This window comes from Anolis carolinensis, chromosome 5, assembly GCF_035594765.1.
Source record: "Anolis carolinensis isolate JA03-04 chromosome 5, rAnoCar3.1.pri, whole genome shotgun sequence".
NCBI lineage: Eukaryota > Metazoa > Chordata > Lepidosauria > Squamata > Dactyloidae > Anolis > Anolis carolinensis.
This window is the reverse complement of record NC_085845.1, coordinates 164,989,055-165,002,505: the sequence shown is the minus strand read 5'-3', so window position 1 is coordinate 165,002,505 and position 13,451 is coordinate 164,989,055. Positions and strand designations below refer to the sequence as shown.

General features: G+C 38.9%; 1 long non-coding RNA gene across 1 annotated transcript in view; it reads right to left on the bottom strand.

Moving 5' to 3' along the window:
• Positions 1–528: 528 nt before the first annotated feature.
• Positions 529–13,451, bottom strand: part of LOC134299587 (uncharacterized) — a 41,636-nt gene continuing 28,713 nt past the window's right edge. Inside the window, exon 3 of the long non-coding RNA XR_010006799.1 lies at positions 529–2,096. This is a non-coding gene — a long non-coding RNA (uncharacterized LOC134299587). The remainder of the gene's footprint in view (positions 2,097–13,451) is intronic.

Here is a 13,451-nt window from a genome sequence, read left to right as displayed (position 1 = left end):
TCCATTTCTAAGCCTGCATGGAGCACCATTACTTTCCTGTCAGAGCGGTATCTATTGATCTACTCACATTTGCATATTTTCAAACTGCTAGGTTGGCAGAAGCTGGGGCTAACAGCGGGAGCTCACCCCACTCTCCGGATTCAAATTGCCAACCTTTCAGTCAGCAAGTTCAGCAGCTCAGCGGTTTAACCCACTGCACCACCACAGGCAAAAAAACTATGGAGCCTCACTCTGAACATTCTAAGATCTGTAGTCCCTCCCACAACCTCTAATAACATAGAGTTAAGGGAAAATACACACCAATATATACATACAATTTAGTAAGCAATCTCAATTATATACATAACAAATAACTAGTATAGGAGGCTTTGTAGAGGGTTGCTATTTCCAGATATAATTACTGTACAAAAATACAGGGTGTTTGAAAAAGAATTCCCTATTTCACCATTGAATTCAATGGTGAAAGAGGGAGTTCTTTTTCAAACACCCTGTACTATGTGTGAATTTTGTAAAGTATAAATCCTGGAATGAAAAAAGTGTTCTAAAATTGCAGTTTTTGATTACTTTATCACAGAAGAAAGACAATTGCTACAATCATTCACTGCTTCCTTAGAGAAGAACATTAGTCCCAGGATATAAGCTATATTTTGTAATATGTGTGAAGATGCTTTATATCCTGAGGGCTGGATAGCGGATACTACTCTGTACTACATCTGATGAAGAGGGTTTATACCCATATAAGCATGTTTCAAAATAAAGCCCAGTTAGTCTCACGTTCTTATTATAATTTTTTATCTCAGCTTTCTAAGTCGTTCCTCATAAGGCTTGGTTTGGAGACCTTTGATCATCTCAGTCACCATCAATGCCTGCAATTTTCACAGGCCAGGGGAAATAATTTATATAGCTTTTTTCCTGGTGCAGGAGAAAACACTTTTCTTACCATATTCAAGTGTCCAAAAAGCTTCCCAAAGGATTTTAACCGCGCGCACATGCACACACATATGTGTCCAGATAATTTAAAGACATTTCTTCTTTCATTTTGTTTAGGACATCTTATACAAATGTCCCAAAATAATTTGGAGGAAAAATCCTCCAAAACATTTTGGAACATTTGTATATAGACAAACCAAACAGAAGTCTCATTATACTGTTATGCCTTATGATTATGAACCATTGGCAAAACCATTTCTTGCTCAGAAAATGAGTAGAGGATATTGTTTCCATCCCTATCAAATCTATCACCTACTGCAGTGACATAAAAACATAAATTCAACCCAATGAACACAATTCATCACAATACATTTCGGGGGGGGGGGGGAGCAGGTAGGATGAAGAGGAATGTTGTGCAGCATGCACAGAAGAGTACCGTGGAAGCCTTAATCATATTTTATGTATTTTCAGTGTTGTTTCCTATAATATAGCAGAAAATAAAATTAGGGGAAATGTTGTCAGATCTGAAGCAGAGAAGATATGGCATTTAGGATTAGAATTGCTTTAACCTCAGCTGCCAATAATTCCCTCACACTGTTTCCCCAATAAAATATAGATCTCGCTTCACCATTAGCTTGCAAATTAATTAGCTTTGTTCAACTGGGTTCATCATGTTCATAGGTTAGTGGGCACAGAGGATCATTTCAACAAAGGACTAGCCACTGAGATTCTGGAGGAAACAATAATATTTATAGATCATTATGCGTGCCAGCAGGCAAAACCACCACTGAAAAGTTAGTAATAGGCATACCCACCACATCCCTGGACCCAGTCTGAACTTTACATTATAATGCATTTTGCTCAGGTTATGATCTCTTGGCATACACTGCATTCTGAGTAACTGATGCTGATACATAAGTATTCTGCTGCAGGAGTCAGACTGAAGTCTTGATTTATTTTCTTGTTTTTTAAGAGGATGCAGCTCCATTTGCACTTTAGGGGTTGTCTATTGCTGAAGCAACATGAAGCCTTGTTCACGAGTCCTCAATCTGAGCTCTTTATGGATCCATCCAGAGTAATATCTCCATCCAGAAGTCTTCCCCTGCTTTTCTGGAACCTTGGCTTGGTTTGATTGTTGTGTAAAGGAAGATTGCACAGAGAATGACCTGTATGTAATTCAAAACAATCAAAGTTTCCCTATTAACACTTGGCAAAAACCCATGTTATACGCTAATGGTCCAGTCTGCTCTTTTAAAACACACACATTAGTCCTGTCAGTGGGTAACAGGAAAGGAGCCAAATTAGCCTAACACCAGAATAAACTATAAATTTATGTACCATGCTTTTTCAAATGATGAGACTAATGGTGCCTCTACACTACAGAATTAATGCGGTTTGACACCACTTTAACTGTCGTAGCTCAAAACTATGGCATTCTGGGAGTTGTAGTTTACAAGGTTTTTAGCCACCTCTGCCAAATAGTGCTGGTGCCTGACCAAGCTGGAACTCCCAGGATTCCATGGCATTGAGCCATGGCAGTTAAAGTGGGATTAAACTGCATTAATTTTGCAGTATAGATGCACCCTACAAAGTATATAGATCATAAAACCTTGACAAAAATCATATGGGAATTTCAAAGAAAATGGACTCAAGATATAGGTTATAATTTGCACTGGGTAATGTGCCTGGAAAAAGACTTGTAACTGTCATAAACAGAAAGTCATCCCCATGTAAATTGTGTTATAGTTATTCAAATGAGACAGATCTGACAACCTCATTTAAAAAAAGCGTCCTAGGATGCTTTCACCCTGTCTTGTGATTTCTGGCAGGGGCCTCGCCCCCAACCGGGGTGTAAGCATCACCAGAGGCTACCCTCACAACACAGAAGGCTTCTTGTGTTGTGAAGGCTCCAATGGAGCCAGCGTGAGTCCTCCGCACAAGCGTGTCACTTCCCCTGTGTGATGCACACAGCTCCGAGAGGGAGCTGTGTGCAGGGTGACAGATTTGCCCCCTACCCCTCTCTTTTCTCCCTGAAGCCAGGCGAAGTGGGATGCTTTGACTGGCCTTTTTAGTGAGGCCCTAAGACACATATCATAGTCAGATCAGATATCACCAGGAGTGGACAGAGATAATATATTAGTCTTAACTCTGCAAATAAACGCCTGTTCACTGCAAAAACTGTGTATCCAGCTACATGGTTGAATCTAGGGGGACAGAGCTGTGACTGTTACTGTTTTGGATGACAGCTTCAAGAATCAACCAGCCAAAATCACCACGGGTTATGTTGGGCTGTAGTCTAAAAATAAGGTTTCTAAGCTCTGAAATACAGTAAAACTATGAACCAGAAAAGTGTTTTCTCTTTGACCCAAGAGATTGATTCAGCAGGTTAAGTTTCTATTCTCTATACTGCCTTGCAGTTGATTGTATTAGCTGCATTGTTTCATTCACTTAAGCCTTGAGTCCATTAGCCTTAATCCATCCCATTCCCAACACCAGTCATTGATTTAGAAACAGAACAGCTTCTTTGTATTTAGAGGCTGTGTGATCAGCATATCTGAAAGCACCAAATGATCTCTTCTAGAAGAGATGTTAAATAGCATGGGAGGTATGATGATACTGTGAGTATTGGCAAGCCAACAGACACCATGTTGAACAGGAGCCCCATGCTACCATTTTCTTAACCATCCAGTAAGAAATATATACCAAACACCATCAGACATAACTAGGATAACAGAGCTCGGTCATTATAGTTATGCCTAACGATGCTACCCCAAATATCTCCTTTTCCAGCACCCTCAACCAAAGGGTTTCCAAGGCACTGCAGAGTAGGGCACTAGAAAATGACATCTGCAGCACATTCCTACCATATTGAAAACAGGCAACTAAAGAGACCTTCCAGGGTTTTGCTTTAGCTGTTTGTCTCAATGTCTTCTGTGACTGGGGAATATTGTAGATGTATTTCCCAGTTCCAGCACCTTAATCTGCAGCCCTTTGGAAACCTTTTGGTTCAATCATTGATAGGTTGAAAAGACAGATTTGGGAGGTCATGTCAGGTTCTTACCAATTGTAAACATGAATTCCCAGCAGTTATGAGATTAAAAATACAGTTTACAATCCCATAACTGATGAACATGATATCAAGTATATGATTCCCAATTTCTTCAACCTCACATAGATGTTAATAAATAATTAATAGCATCAAAATTTGCCAAGAATTCCAGCATTCCTTAATTATTCCTTAATTCTGTGCACAACATATACATTTTCAAGTGTTAGTTTACATTTGATCTTCCTCCACTGTTACGTTTCTTTCATATTACTTGAATAACTTTCAGAATGGAAGAACTGATGATAAAAACATCTGTGCATGGGCACTTTTTCGGGATGTTGAAGACCTGAAACACTTTCTGGGAGATCTTCCTTTGAAAAGTTCTCAAGTTCAATCACTGGCATTCTTTTCAGCAGGGAAACAATCCTATTTGAAAGCCCTTGAATGTCAGCCCAGTCTTTCCCAAAACTGGTGGCTCATGAAGGTTTCAGACTGGATCTTCCACCTGCCCCACTTAATCTGAGTCCCCTCGGGGAGAAGGGCGGGGTATAAATGCATGTAATAAATAAATAAATAAATAAATAAATAAATAAATAAATAGGGACAAATTGTAAAGTGTAATGGGAAGTGAAATTTAAAATATCTCAAAGGGTGTGAATGGAGGATGATATAGAGCTAAATGGACTGGAGTGATGTGGGGCAACTTTCACATTCCACTGTCATACTTCTTCCTCAAGTGCCTTGGGATTCACATTTTTGAGCTATTTCTCTACTGTTGTTCCCAAGATACTATGGAAAGAAAAGAAGGTATCAGCCAGATCTTCTATCCTACTACCACAGCCAAAGCCACAACTTCCTCTAAAAAGAAAAAGAAACCAGCAAGACAGTACCCCCTCCCCTCCTAAACATTCCCTGAAACCTTTGAGTTATGCCTCTCCAAGTAATAGTAAAACTGTACCCTTGTTTCTGAAAAGTCTTAAACCATCAATTTAGGCAGAGTGGATTCAAAGTTAGTATATTTTTTTCCTGATTTTATCACATGAAGTTTCAAGTACTCCTCAAACCCTCTAGCCAAAATCTGCCCTATTATATTTAGATATGAATGCGATGTTAGTGTTAATTCTCCTTACTGCTCATTAGCTTTGTTCATTTTGCAAAAGCAAGTGTGCTCCAAAACATCAAAGTAAATTAAATTCGTGATAAAACTGAAAATGCTGCTTTGGTCTTAAAGAAAACTTTCAGCTTCCCAGGAAGCCAAAACTGTAGCGGGCACTTATTTTTTCCCCCCATTCGAGTTGTTTTCAAAATGGTTGCTTTCTTAATGAAAGCAGATCACAAAAGCTTTTCAAAAGAAATTTTGGGTCATGATAAAACAGGAGTGTTGCGGGGAAATCAACATGCTAGAAAGGTTGGAATTCTTGTAGCATGCATTAACTTCAGCATAAATGTAGAAACCAAATGAGCTCCTTTAATTTCCATAATGAAATTGTTTTTGTAAAGTTAAAAATACTGTAATGAGGCCCAAACGGTGTGCTTTCAGAGGCTCCCATGGTGAAGCAAATGAGATTTTAGCTTCCCTAATTGGGCATACTGCTAGCTGGGCTTGATGCTGTCCTCAGCACAGGATGTCTGTTATCCCTAACAAAAAAAGGTCTACAGCTGTCAGCATAATACTATACAGCTTTTCAGAAGCCAAACCATCAGGAAAAGGATGGCAACCCTGACTGGGACCACCCAAAGGGAGAGATCAAGTTGAGAGCAGCTCCGCTCTTCCTTGATTAAGAAGTTATTGGTAAGGTAATTTGTTTACAGCTATCAAAGTGAAGCTTTGGAAGCAACTGTTGAGAATTCCCAGAATCCACCGAAAGTGTTTTATTTGATTAAGCAATGAATATGGATGTTTTATTTTCTCTCTTGTGAATTAAATCTCATTACCTGTCAACACCGGTTTTTGGAGCTAAGAAGAATCATTTGTTGTGTGCATTGCCAGAAGTCTGCTATCTTTTCTTGCCATGTACAAAACCATGGTAACAGCCCCAGAGGCCTGAAGCAGCAGAGCAATACTTTTGATAACAGTATCAACTCAATTTTACATTTTAAGAAAAGGAGGGAGACACGGTACCTGAAAATGGAATAACCTAAAGATTTGTGTTTAACACAAATGTAGGAATTGTTTACCAGCACTATGCAGAGCAAAGACAAGAACAGAAATGCTACCAAATGAATGCAGAAGATCGAATTAGCCTGGATAGCAGAATAGCAGGTTCTATACAGCTAGAGAAGAGAAATGCATCAATGCATGAATAAACACATAAAAAAGGACAATTGATTACTAGAGTGAGAAAGAAATTCCCAGGATTTTTTGAAGACAAAACACAATTACATTGCATGAGGAAACTTCTCCTTGCACAGAAGGAGCCTCCTTTTCCCTTTTCTTATATAGGCGTCCCCCCATACCCACAGATTCAACCATCCATAGTTAAACATTATTTTCCTATGCCATTATACACAATGGCACTTGACATGAGCATACACATTAGGCTTATGCATTTTGGCTGAACCTCAATTCGTTTCTGCTGGCCGGATACTGGTAGACCCCCATATCTGTTTTTGAGCACCTCTAAAAAATGGACGAGTAGACAGATAGCTGTTTTCATACCACAGTCAGAAAATACAGCCAGATCCAGGTGGTAATTGGGGGGGGGGGTTGCTCCCTGAGTTCCCCTTCCCATCATTTTAGGCAATGATATCATTTGTCCTTATATCCTTCATTAAAACCCGGATTAAAAAGCATCCAAGTTAAAATACTACTCTTGCTGTGACCCTTTCCCTTTGGTCTGTAGAGGAGACCTGGGTTTAATGCTTTCTTAAAGCTGTTTCTACTCTTAAGGAGATAGGCGATATAGGTGCTGCAGACATGTGTGCTCACTCCCTGTACACAGCTTTCCAATGCATTTTAAGAGGCTTCCCACTTCCCAGGGAAGGAAGAGTGATGACCTGGAGCTATCCAACCTTAGGCTTCCTTTAAAAAGCTCTCCCTTTTCTCTTGATTTGCACTGCAGGCTTTACCTGTAGTGGTACTTTTTCCCCCTCATGTCTTTCTGCTTTGGGTTTAATGTCTCCTTAAAGCTGTTTCTACTTTCTACTCTAGAGGAGAGGGAACTAGGTAGTAGTAGTCTTCTGAAAATGAGGCTTTTCTTTTTGTTTGCTGGGATAATAATAATAATAATTAGCTTTTAGAAGTATTTCCTGAGGGAGAGGAGGGGAGAAGAAAAAGAAGCTAAAAAGCGTGACTCACCAAGCCCCCAAACACATATGCACATGCACACACACACACACACACACCCCTCTGTCCTGCACGTTCCCAACTCCCAGTCAGTTGCACAAAATAAAAGGAATCAAGAAAATTATGGAAAATAAAAAAGATTTAAGAGAGAGGCCAAGCCAGAAGCCAAGTAAAAAAAATACACTGAAGCCAGCACACAAGTGTGATGTTGAATAGGGGAGGAGGAGCCATATTCAGCTGCCACACGGTCCCGTTACGAATGGGAAATGTAATGGCTGGGCCCTTGCTGTTACAGCCATCCCGCCAAGCCAAACACGCCGGATTGGCCTAAGGGAACCGACCACTCCAAATCTGTGCAAAAGCCTAATACACATATTTCAGTATCCATGGGGGGTTCCTGGAACTAAACTCCAACAGATATCAAGAGCCCACTTTATGCAGACCCACACATGACCCACACCCAACTTTTTCCTGGGTGTTTTGTCAGTATTCCAGATCAACGTTTAGGGAGAGCACTTTGATCCATTCCACTGGAAGGGGATTCCATTAGACACAAGAAAAGTCAGCAGATAAAAGATAAACTAAAGAACCTGCAGTGTATTGTGTATCATAAAACATGCATATTTAGTCTGATTTGGAAATGTTTAAGAGAGGAGATTTAAAATAAATCTGAAATAAGAATTTATTTACATTTTTCAATTAGGACCCCCCCCCCCCCCAAAAATTTTTTATTGAAATCGATGACCAGAATTCAGAATCCTTTCCATTACGTATGACTGCCATCTTGTCTATGGTGGAACTTTTTTATGGTTTTGTAGCAGCGAAAAGGGAAAACAAACAAGCCCTACCAGCCATTTTCTCCAGCGCCTTACTTCCTGGCTGCCAAACCTGTAGCCTTTTCCCAATACTGTCATAATACATTTTTTCATGGAATAAAAAATACAAGTATTGCATGTTTATAGTTTGTCTCCCAACTAACTTTAAAATTAAAATAAAAACTAATAGTAAATCATAATAAAAAGAAATGGGAGAAATGCCATATTCCAGATGCAAATTGGCCAATGAATGCCAACACACATTGCATATTGCCATTTGATTTTGTTACAGTATTGCCTTTTTAAGATTAACTAAGGAATGCCTGTTGGTTACTGATTTAACATTTTAACAGATTTTTTTTTAAAAAAACTGTGATTTGTATCCATTTATATATTTTACATAGAGAGTGACCAGTCTGGACAAGGTAAATGGCAGGAGAGCACATAAGCTTATATGCCAATGAATGGTGCTTTGATGTTTGGCCATCCTCCAAATAGACACAGCCACAGATTTGGCACTGACATTTGTTTCAGGTATGTTTGTTGAAACTAAGCCAAACCTTTCAACTCAGTTTTCCCTCCAGCCATTTTACAGGATTGAAAGGGGGGGGGGGACGAGAGAGCAGGCAAATTTCCCTGAAGTATTGAAAGACTTGGAAGGTTTACCTGACATTAGAATATAAGAGATTTCAAACAGGGATTTTTTTTTCTCTGTTTCATTTTTTTGCATGTCATGTTAGTCCCAGGCAGAGTGAAGCTTTTCCCACCTTAACCAGCCACGTCTCCAGTTAAAATAATATAACATTGTACTTTATGGGCACCTACATATTATTGAACATAGGGTTTTTTCACATCTATATCTAAGTCACAATTTATATTGTGTTCTTTTCCGCTTTTATCACCTTTAAGGAGTATGACCATTATCTCCTATTCAGAACTTTATAAAAAGCAATCTGGTTTGGTGATTTCATGCATCAAATTTGGCTACCAAACACTCAATGGGTTTAAAACAGCATTGGGAAGTGATCAAAACTGGGGAGGAAGGGATGAAGACAGGCCTTGATTCAGTGATTCATAAAGCAGCTTTATTTGGTTTGCATCAACCCAGAGACCACTTTATTAAATTCTGAACTGAATCTAAATTGTGATTGAGAAACAGTTTGGGCTCCCGTTGACCATTATGGGAAATCAACAAATGCCTTTAACTTTTAAACGTCTATCAAGAAGAGATGTCATTTGCAGACATGCTAGTAATTGTGTAGTTGAGGCAAAACAGGCAGAATGGGAAATAGAAAAAACAGTGCCCATTCACTGGGTAGGACAAACATGGGAAGGAAGGAAGGCTGTACAGAGGACTGATTACAGGAATTTGTATCAACAAGTTCCAGCATTGTTCAATTGTGGTGAGGTGTGAAAGTGATCATTCCAATAGTGTGTTTGCATAAAAGATGCAATTGAAATGAGACAGCAGGCTGCTGTGATAAAAGTCCTAAGACTAAGAAGGACAACTATAAGGGAAGTAGATAAAATCCTCACCAATAATGTCATAGTTAGGATCATGCCACAGTAATTTCAGGTTCTTTGGTCGAATGAGAAACTGGAACAGTGAAGAAAATTTTTCAGGGAGTGGGGAATAAACCCCTTTGAAATGTGGTGCTGAAGGAGAATGCTATGGATTCCCAAAAAGAATCACGCTAGACGTCAAAATGGCAAAACTGAGTTAATGATATTTTGGACACATTATCTCATGAAATGATAAGAATGATGGGTGAAGTTGAAGGTGTAAGAAAAGGTGAAGACAGCATTACTGCTGGATTGACTCATTCAAGAAAGACATTGGCCTGAGTTTGCAAGACTAAGCAGGGCTGCTGGAACAGAGTCTCTTGGAGGTACCTCATTCAGAGAGTCACCAAAAGTTGAATACTATCCCCTAAAGTAGACTAACAAGGAACTTGTAAAGGCATGTGACCTTGCAAATTCTATTCAGATTCAATATTAAATATTGCATCACCCACGTCTTCCTCAGCATGCTATATCCAATTGATTTTACATGAGAGCTTCCTTTAAATGTGCTGATGCCTACATTTTTACAAATATCATTATATCCACCCTGGTGTTATCTCCTTGTTACAGTAGGTGTATAAGCCAGCTACTTCAAATAAGCAAAAGCAAAGGTGTATAAACTTTGGCATTCAATCTGTTAACAAAGAAACCCTGGAGAAATTATTACTCTTTCATGTTTGCTTTAAAAAAAAGTGACCCCAGTAGGCATTTTGTGATGGCAGAATCTAGCAGCGGTAGCCTTCAAATGCTCTGATAGTTTTAAAGGTTTTGCTTCTGTGGAATTCTGTCTGGAAATTCCACTTTGTATAATTGCTTAATTGCTACCTTCTGTTAAAATTATTCATGGTATTACTGGTGAAAATTTCTGCAGCATATAACTCTGAAATGCACGTTATGTGCTCCTGAATAGCATGGATGTGTTAAGCAATATATCTGCATTACATTTCTTTTCACTATATGTCAAAACACAGACAGAATGTGGAAGTTTAAGCTGAGAGCAAATGCAACCACATTAGATGGAATTTTGCTTCTGGCGCTAGTCAGAGAAACAGCTGTAATTGGCAACTGGTCACCAATTTCCAGAAATAATTGCGCTATATTTACCCATAAATGACTGCCAATAGCCAGATATATCAACAATAAAATTTCATCAGAAGATGACATGTATAGGAATTTCATCTATCATTTTATTTTTGGATGCCATTTAAATCCTACTGATCATCTTCACTCCATCATTCTTCATATTGTAGAGGCTAATTAATCTATAGAGTTAAACCATTCTTATTATTCATAGTAAGATTCCCATGGTTCCCATTCTTGCTTGACTCACAAACATTAACTTACATATAATAGCGGGTGAGGAGGAATATCCACCTACACTTCAAAAATCATAAATCCCATTCAGTTGGGTACTGATGAGCATCAAAAGCAAGAGGGATTGTATATGCATATGAGTCTCATGTGCAAACAGAAACTTTCTGCATATAAACTTTTATGCTCACTAGACCACATTAAAAATAAATGATACAGGAGAACTGAATAAGAACTATGTACTGAGTTTTTTTTAAAAAAAATCAGGATAGAAAAAAATTGTGAGTAAGCACTAACCAGCTCTAATAATTCTTGGATTGAAGTATTAATACCGTGTTGCTGTTCTGATTTTAGAGGGTTTTTTTTTAAATACTGGTAGCCAGATTTTGTTCATTTTCATGGTTTCCTCCTTTCTGTTGAAATTGCCCACATGTTTGTGGATTTCAGTGGCTTCTATGTGTAGTCTGATATGATAGTTGCTAAAGTGGTCCAGCATGTCTGTGTTCTCAGATAATATGCTGTGTCCAGGTTGGTTCATCAAGTGCTCTGCTATGGCTGACTTCTCTGGTTGAAGTAGTCTGCAGTGCCTTTCATGTTCTTTGATTTGTGTTTGGATGCTGCGTTTGGTGGTCCATATGTAGACTTGTCCACAGCTGCATGGTGTACGGTAGACTCCTGTAGAGTGAGAAGATCCTCTTGTCCTTTGCTGAACATAGCATTTGTTGGATTTTCTTGGTGGGTCTGTAGATATAGTTTGTAGGTTGTGTTTCTTCATCAGCTTTCCTATGCAGTCAGTGGTTGCCTTGATGTACGGTAAGAACACTTTTTCTCTGGGTGGATCTTTATCTTTTCTCTTGTGTCTTGTTCTTGGTCTTGCAGCTCTTCTGATGTCTGTGGTGGAGTATTCATTGGCCTGTAGAGCCCAGGTTAGGTGGTTCAGTTCACCTTGTAGGAGGTGTGGTTCGCAGATTTTTATTTTCTTTTTTGCACGGTCTGTCAGGGCTTTGATTGTGCTTCTTTTTTGATTTGGGTGATGGTTGGGGGTTTTACGTAGATATCTGTCAGTGTGTGTAGGTTTTCTGTAAACTGTGTAGCCCAATTGTTGATTGGGTTTGCAGATGACTAGAACATCTAGAAAAGGCAGTTTTCCTTCCTTTTCTTTTTCCATGGTGAATTGGATGTTTGGGTGGATGCTGTTGGGTGGTCCAGGAACTTGTTTAGTTCTTCTTCTCCATAGTTCCAAATAGTGAAGGTGTCATCCACATAGAAAAGACATGGAACATTTCCAGACAGGAAGAAGCCAGGCCTTGAGGCCACAAGGCCATTAAATGCTAATCAAGGTGATTAATTACAACATCCACACCTCCTTCCAACAGACAGGAGTTCTTTCTTCCACCCTGAACCTTACACTGATATATAAACTTCTCTTACCTAGCTTCCAACATACCTCACACCTCTGAGGATGCCTGCCACAGATCTGAGCAAAATATTAGGAGAAAAGGTTTCTGGAACATACAGCAACCCAGTAATTTCAGCCATGAAAGCCTTCAACCATATATTAATACTGTGTTCATAGTTCATTTAAATCAAACATGGGAAAACTTTTTGAATCAAGAAGGCAATATGCAATTCTTGAGGGGTCTTCTGGTTGGAGTGCTTTCCAGGAACAAGCCAGTCAAAGGACATGAGGAAGAACCATAGAGAAAGCAAACGGGACTGGTGTAATTCTCACCAATGTATACATTTTCCTATCAAGAATGCAAAGCACAGAGTATTTTGTGCATGGCTACTTGGAAGTAAGTACAACTGCAATCTCTCACAAAAGGGGCAGTTTAGCTGTCTGCAAAATAGAATAATGGAGGCATGGAATCATAGAGTTGGAAGGTACAATTAAGTTCAACCCCAGCTGATAGCAAGTTCTCTAGCTAAAGTTGTCCCAGTCCAGTCTCTTTTTTGAAAACATCTACTACCACATCATCTCTAGGCAATTGGTCCCATTGCAAAAACCATCTAAATGTCAAGAAGTCCCTTAAACTCAAAATCTACTCTGCTGTGTCTTCATACCATTACATCTGATCCATTAAAATGCATCTAAAAACATTCTTCTATGAGTTCTTCATCATAACGTTCTGTTTGTCAATTTACTGTTCTGTTACTAGATTTTATTTGCAGTCTCCATTGTTCACACAACTTTATGCATCTTTCCCCCTGCTCTCCTTCAACCATTTTCTATTTTCAAGAAGTTGATAGCCTTGCTAAACGTGATCATGCTGAATTATTTTTATGTGAAGTGCTTCAGGCTTTAGTTAGAGAGCTGCTACATAAATAAAAATGGTTATGTCATTAATATTAACAAGAAGATGATATAGTTGGCACAATGTAGGCGGTGAATAATGTCACATTGATCAAAGATTTATTATGACATTGGTCTATTAAAGCTCTGTCTAGAAATGACTGCGTTTGAATGATGTCACACCTTTTCTTTCTTTGTAGCAAA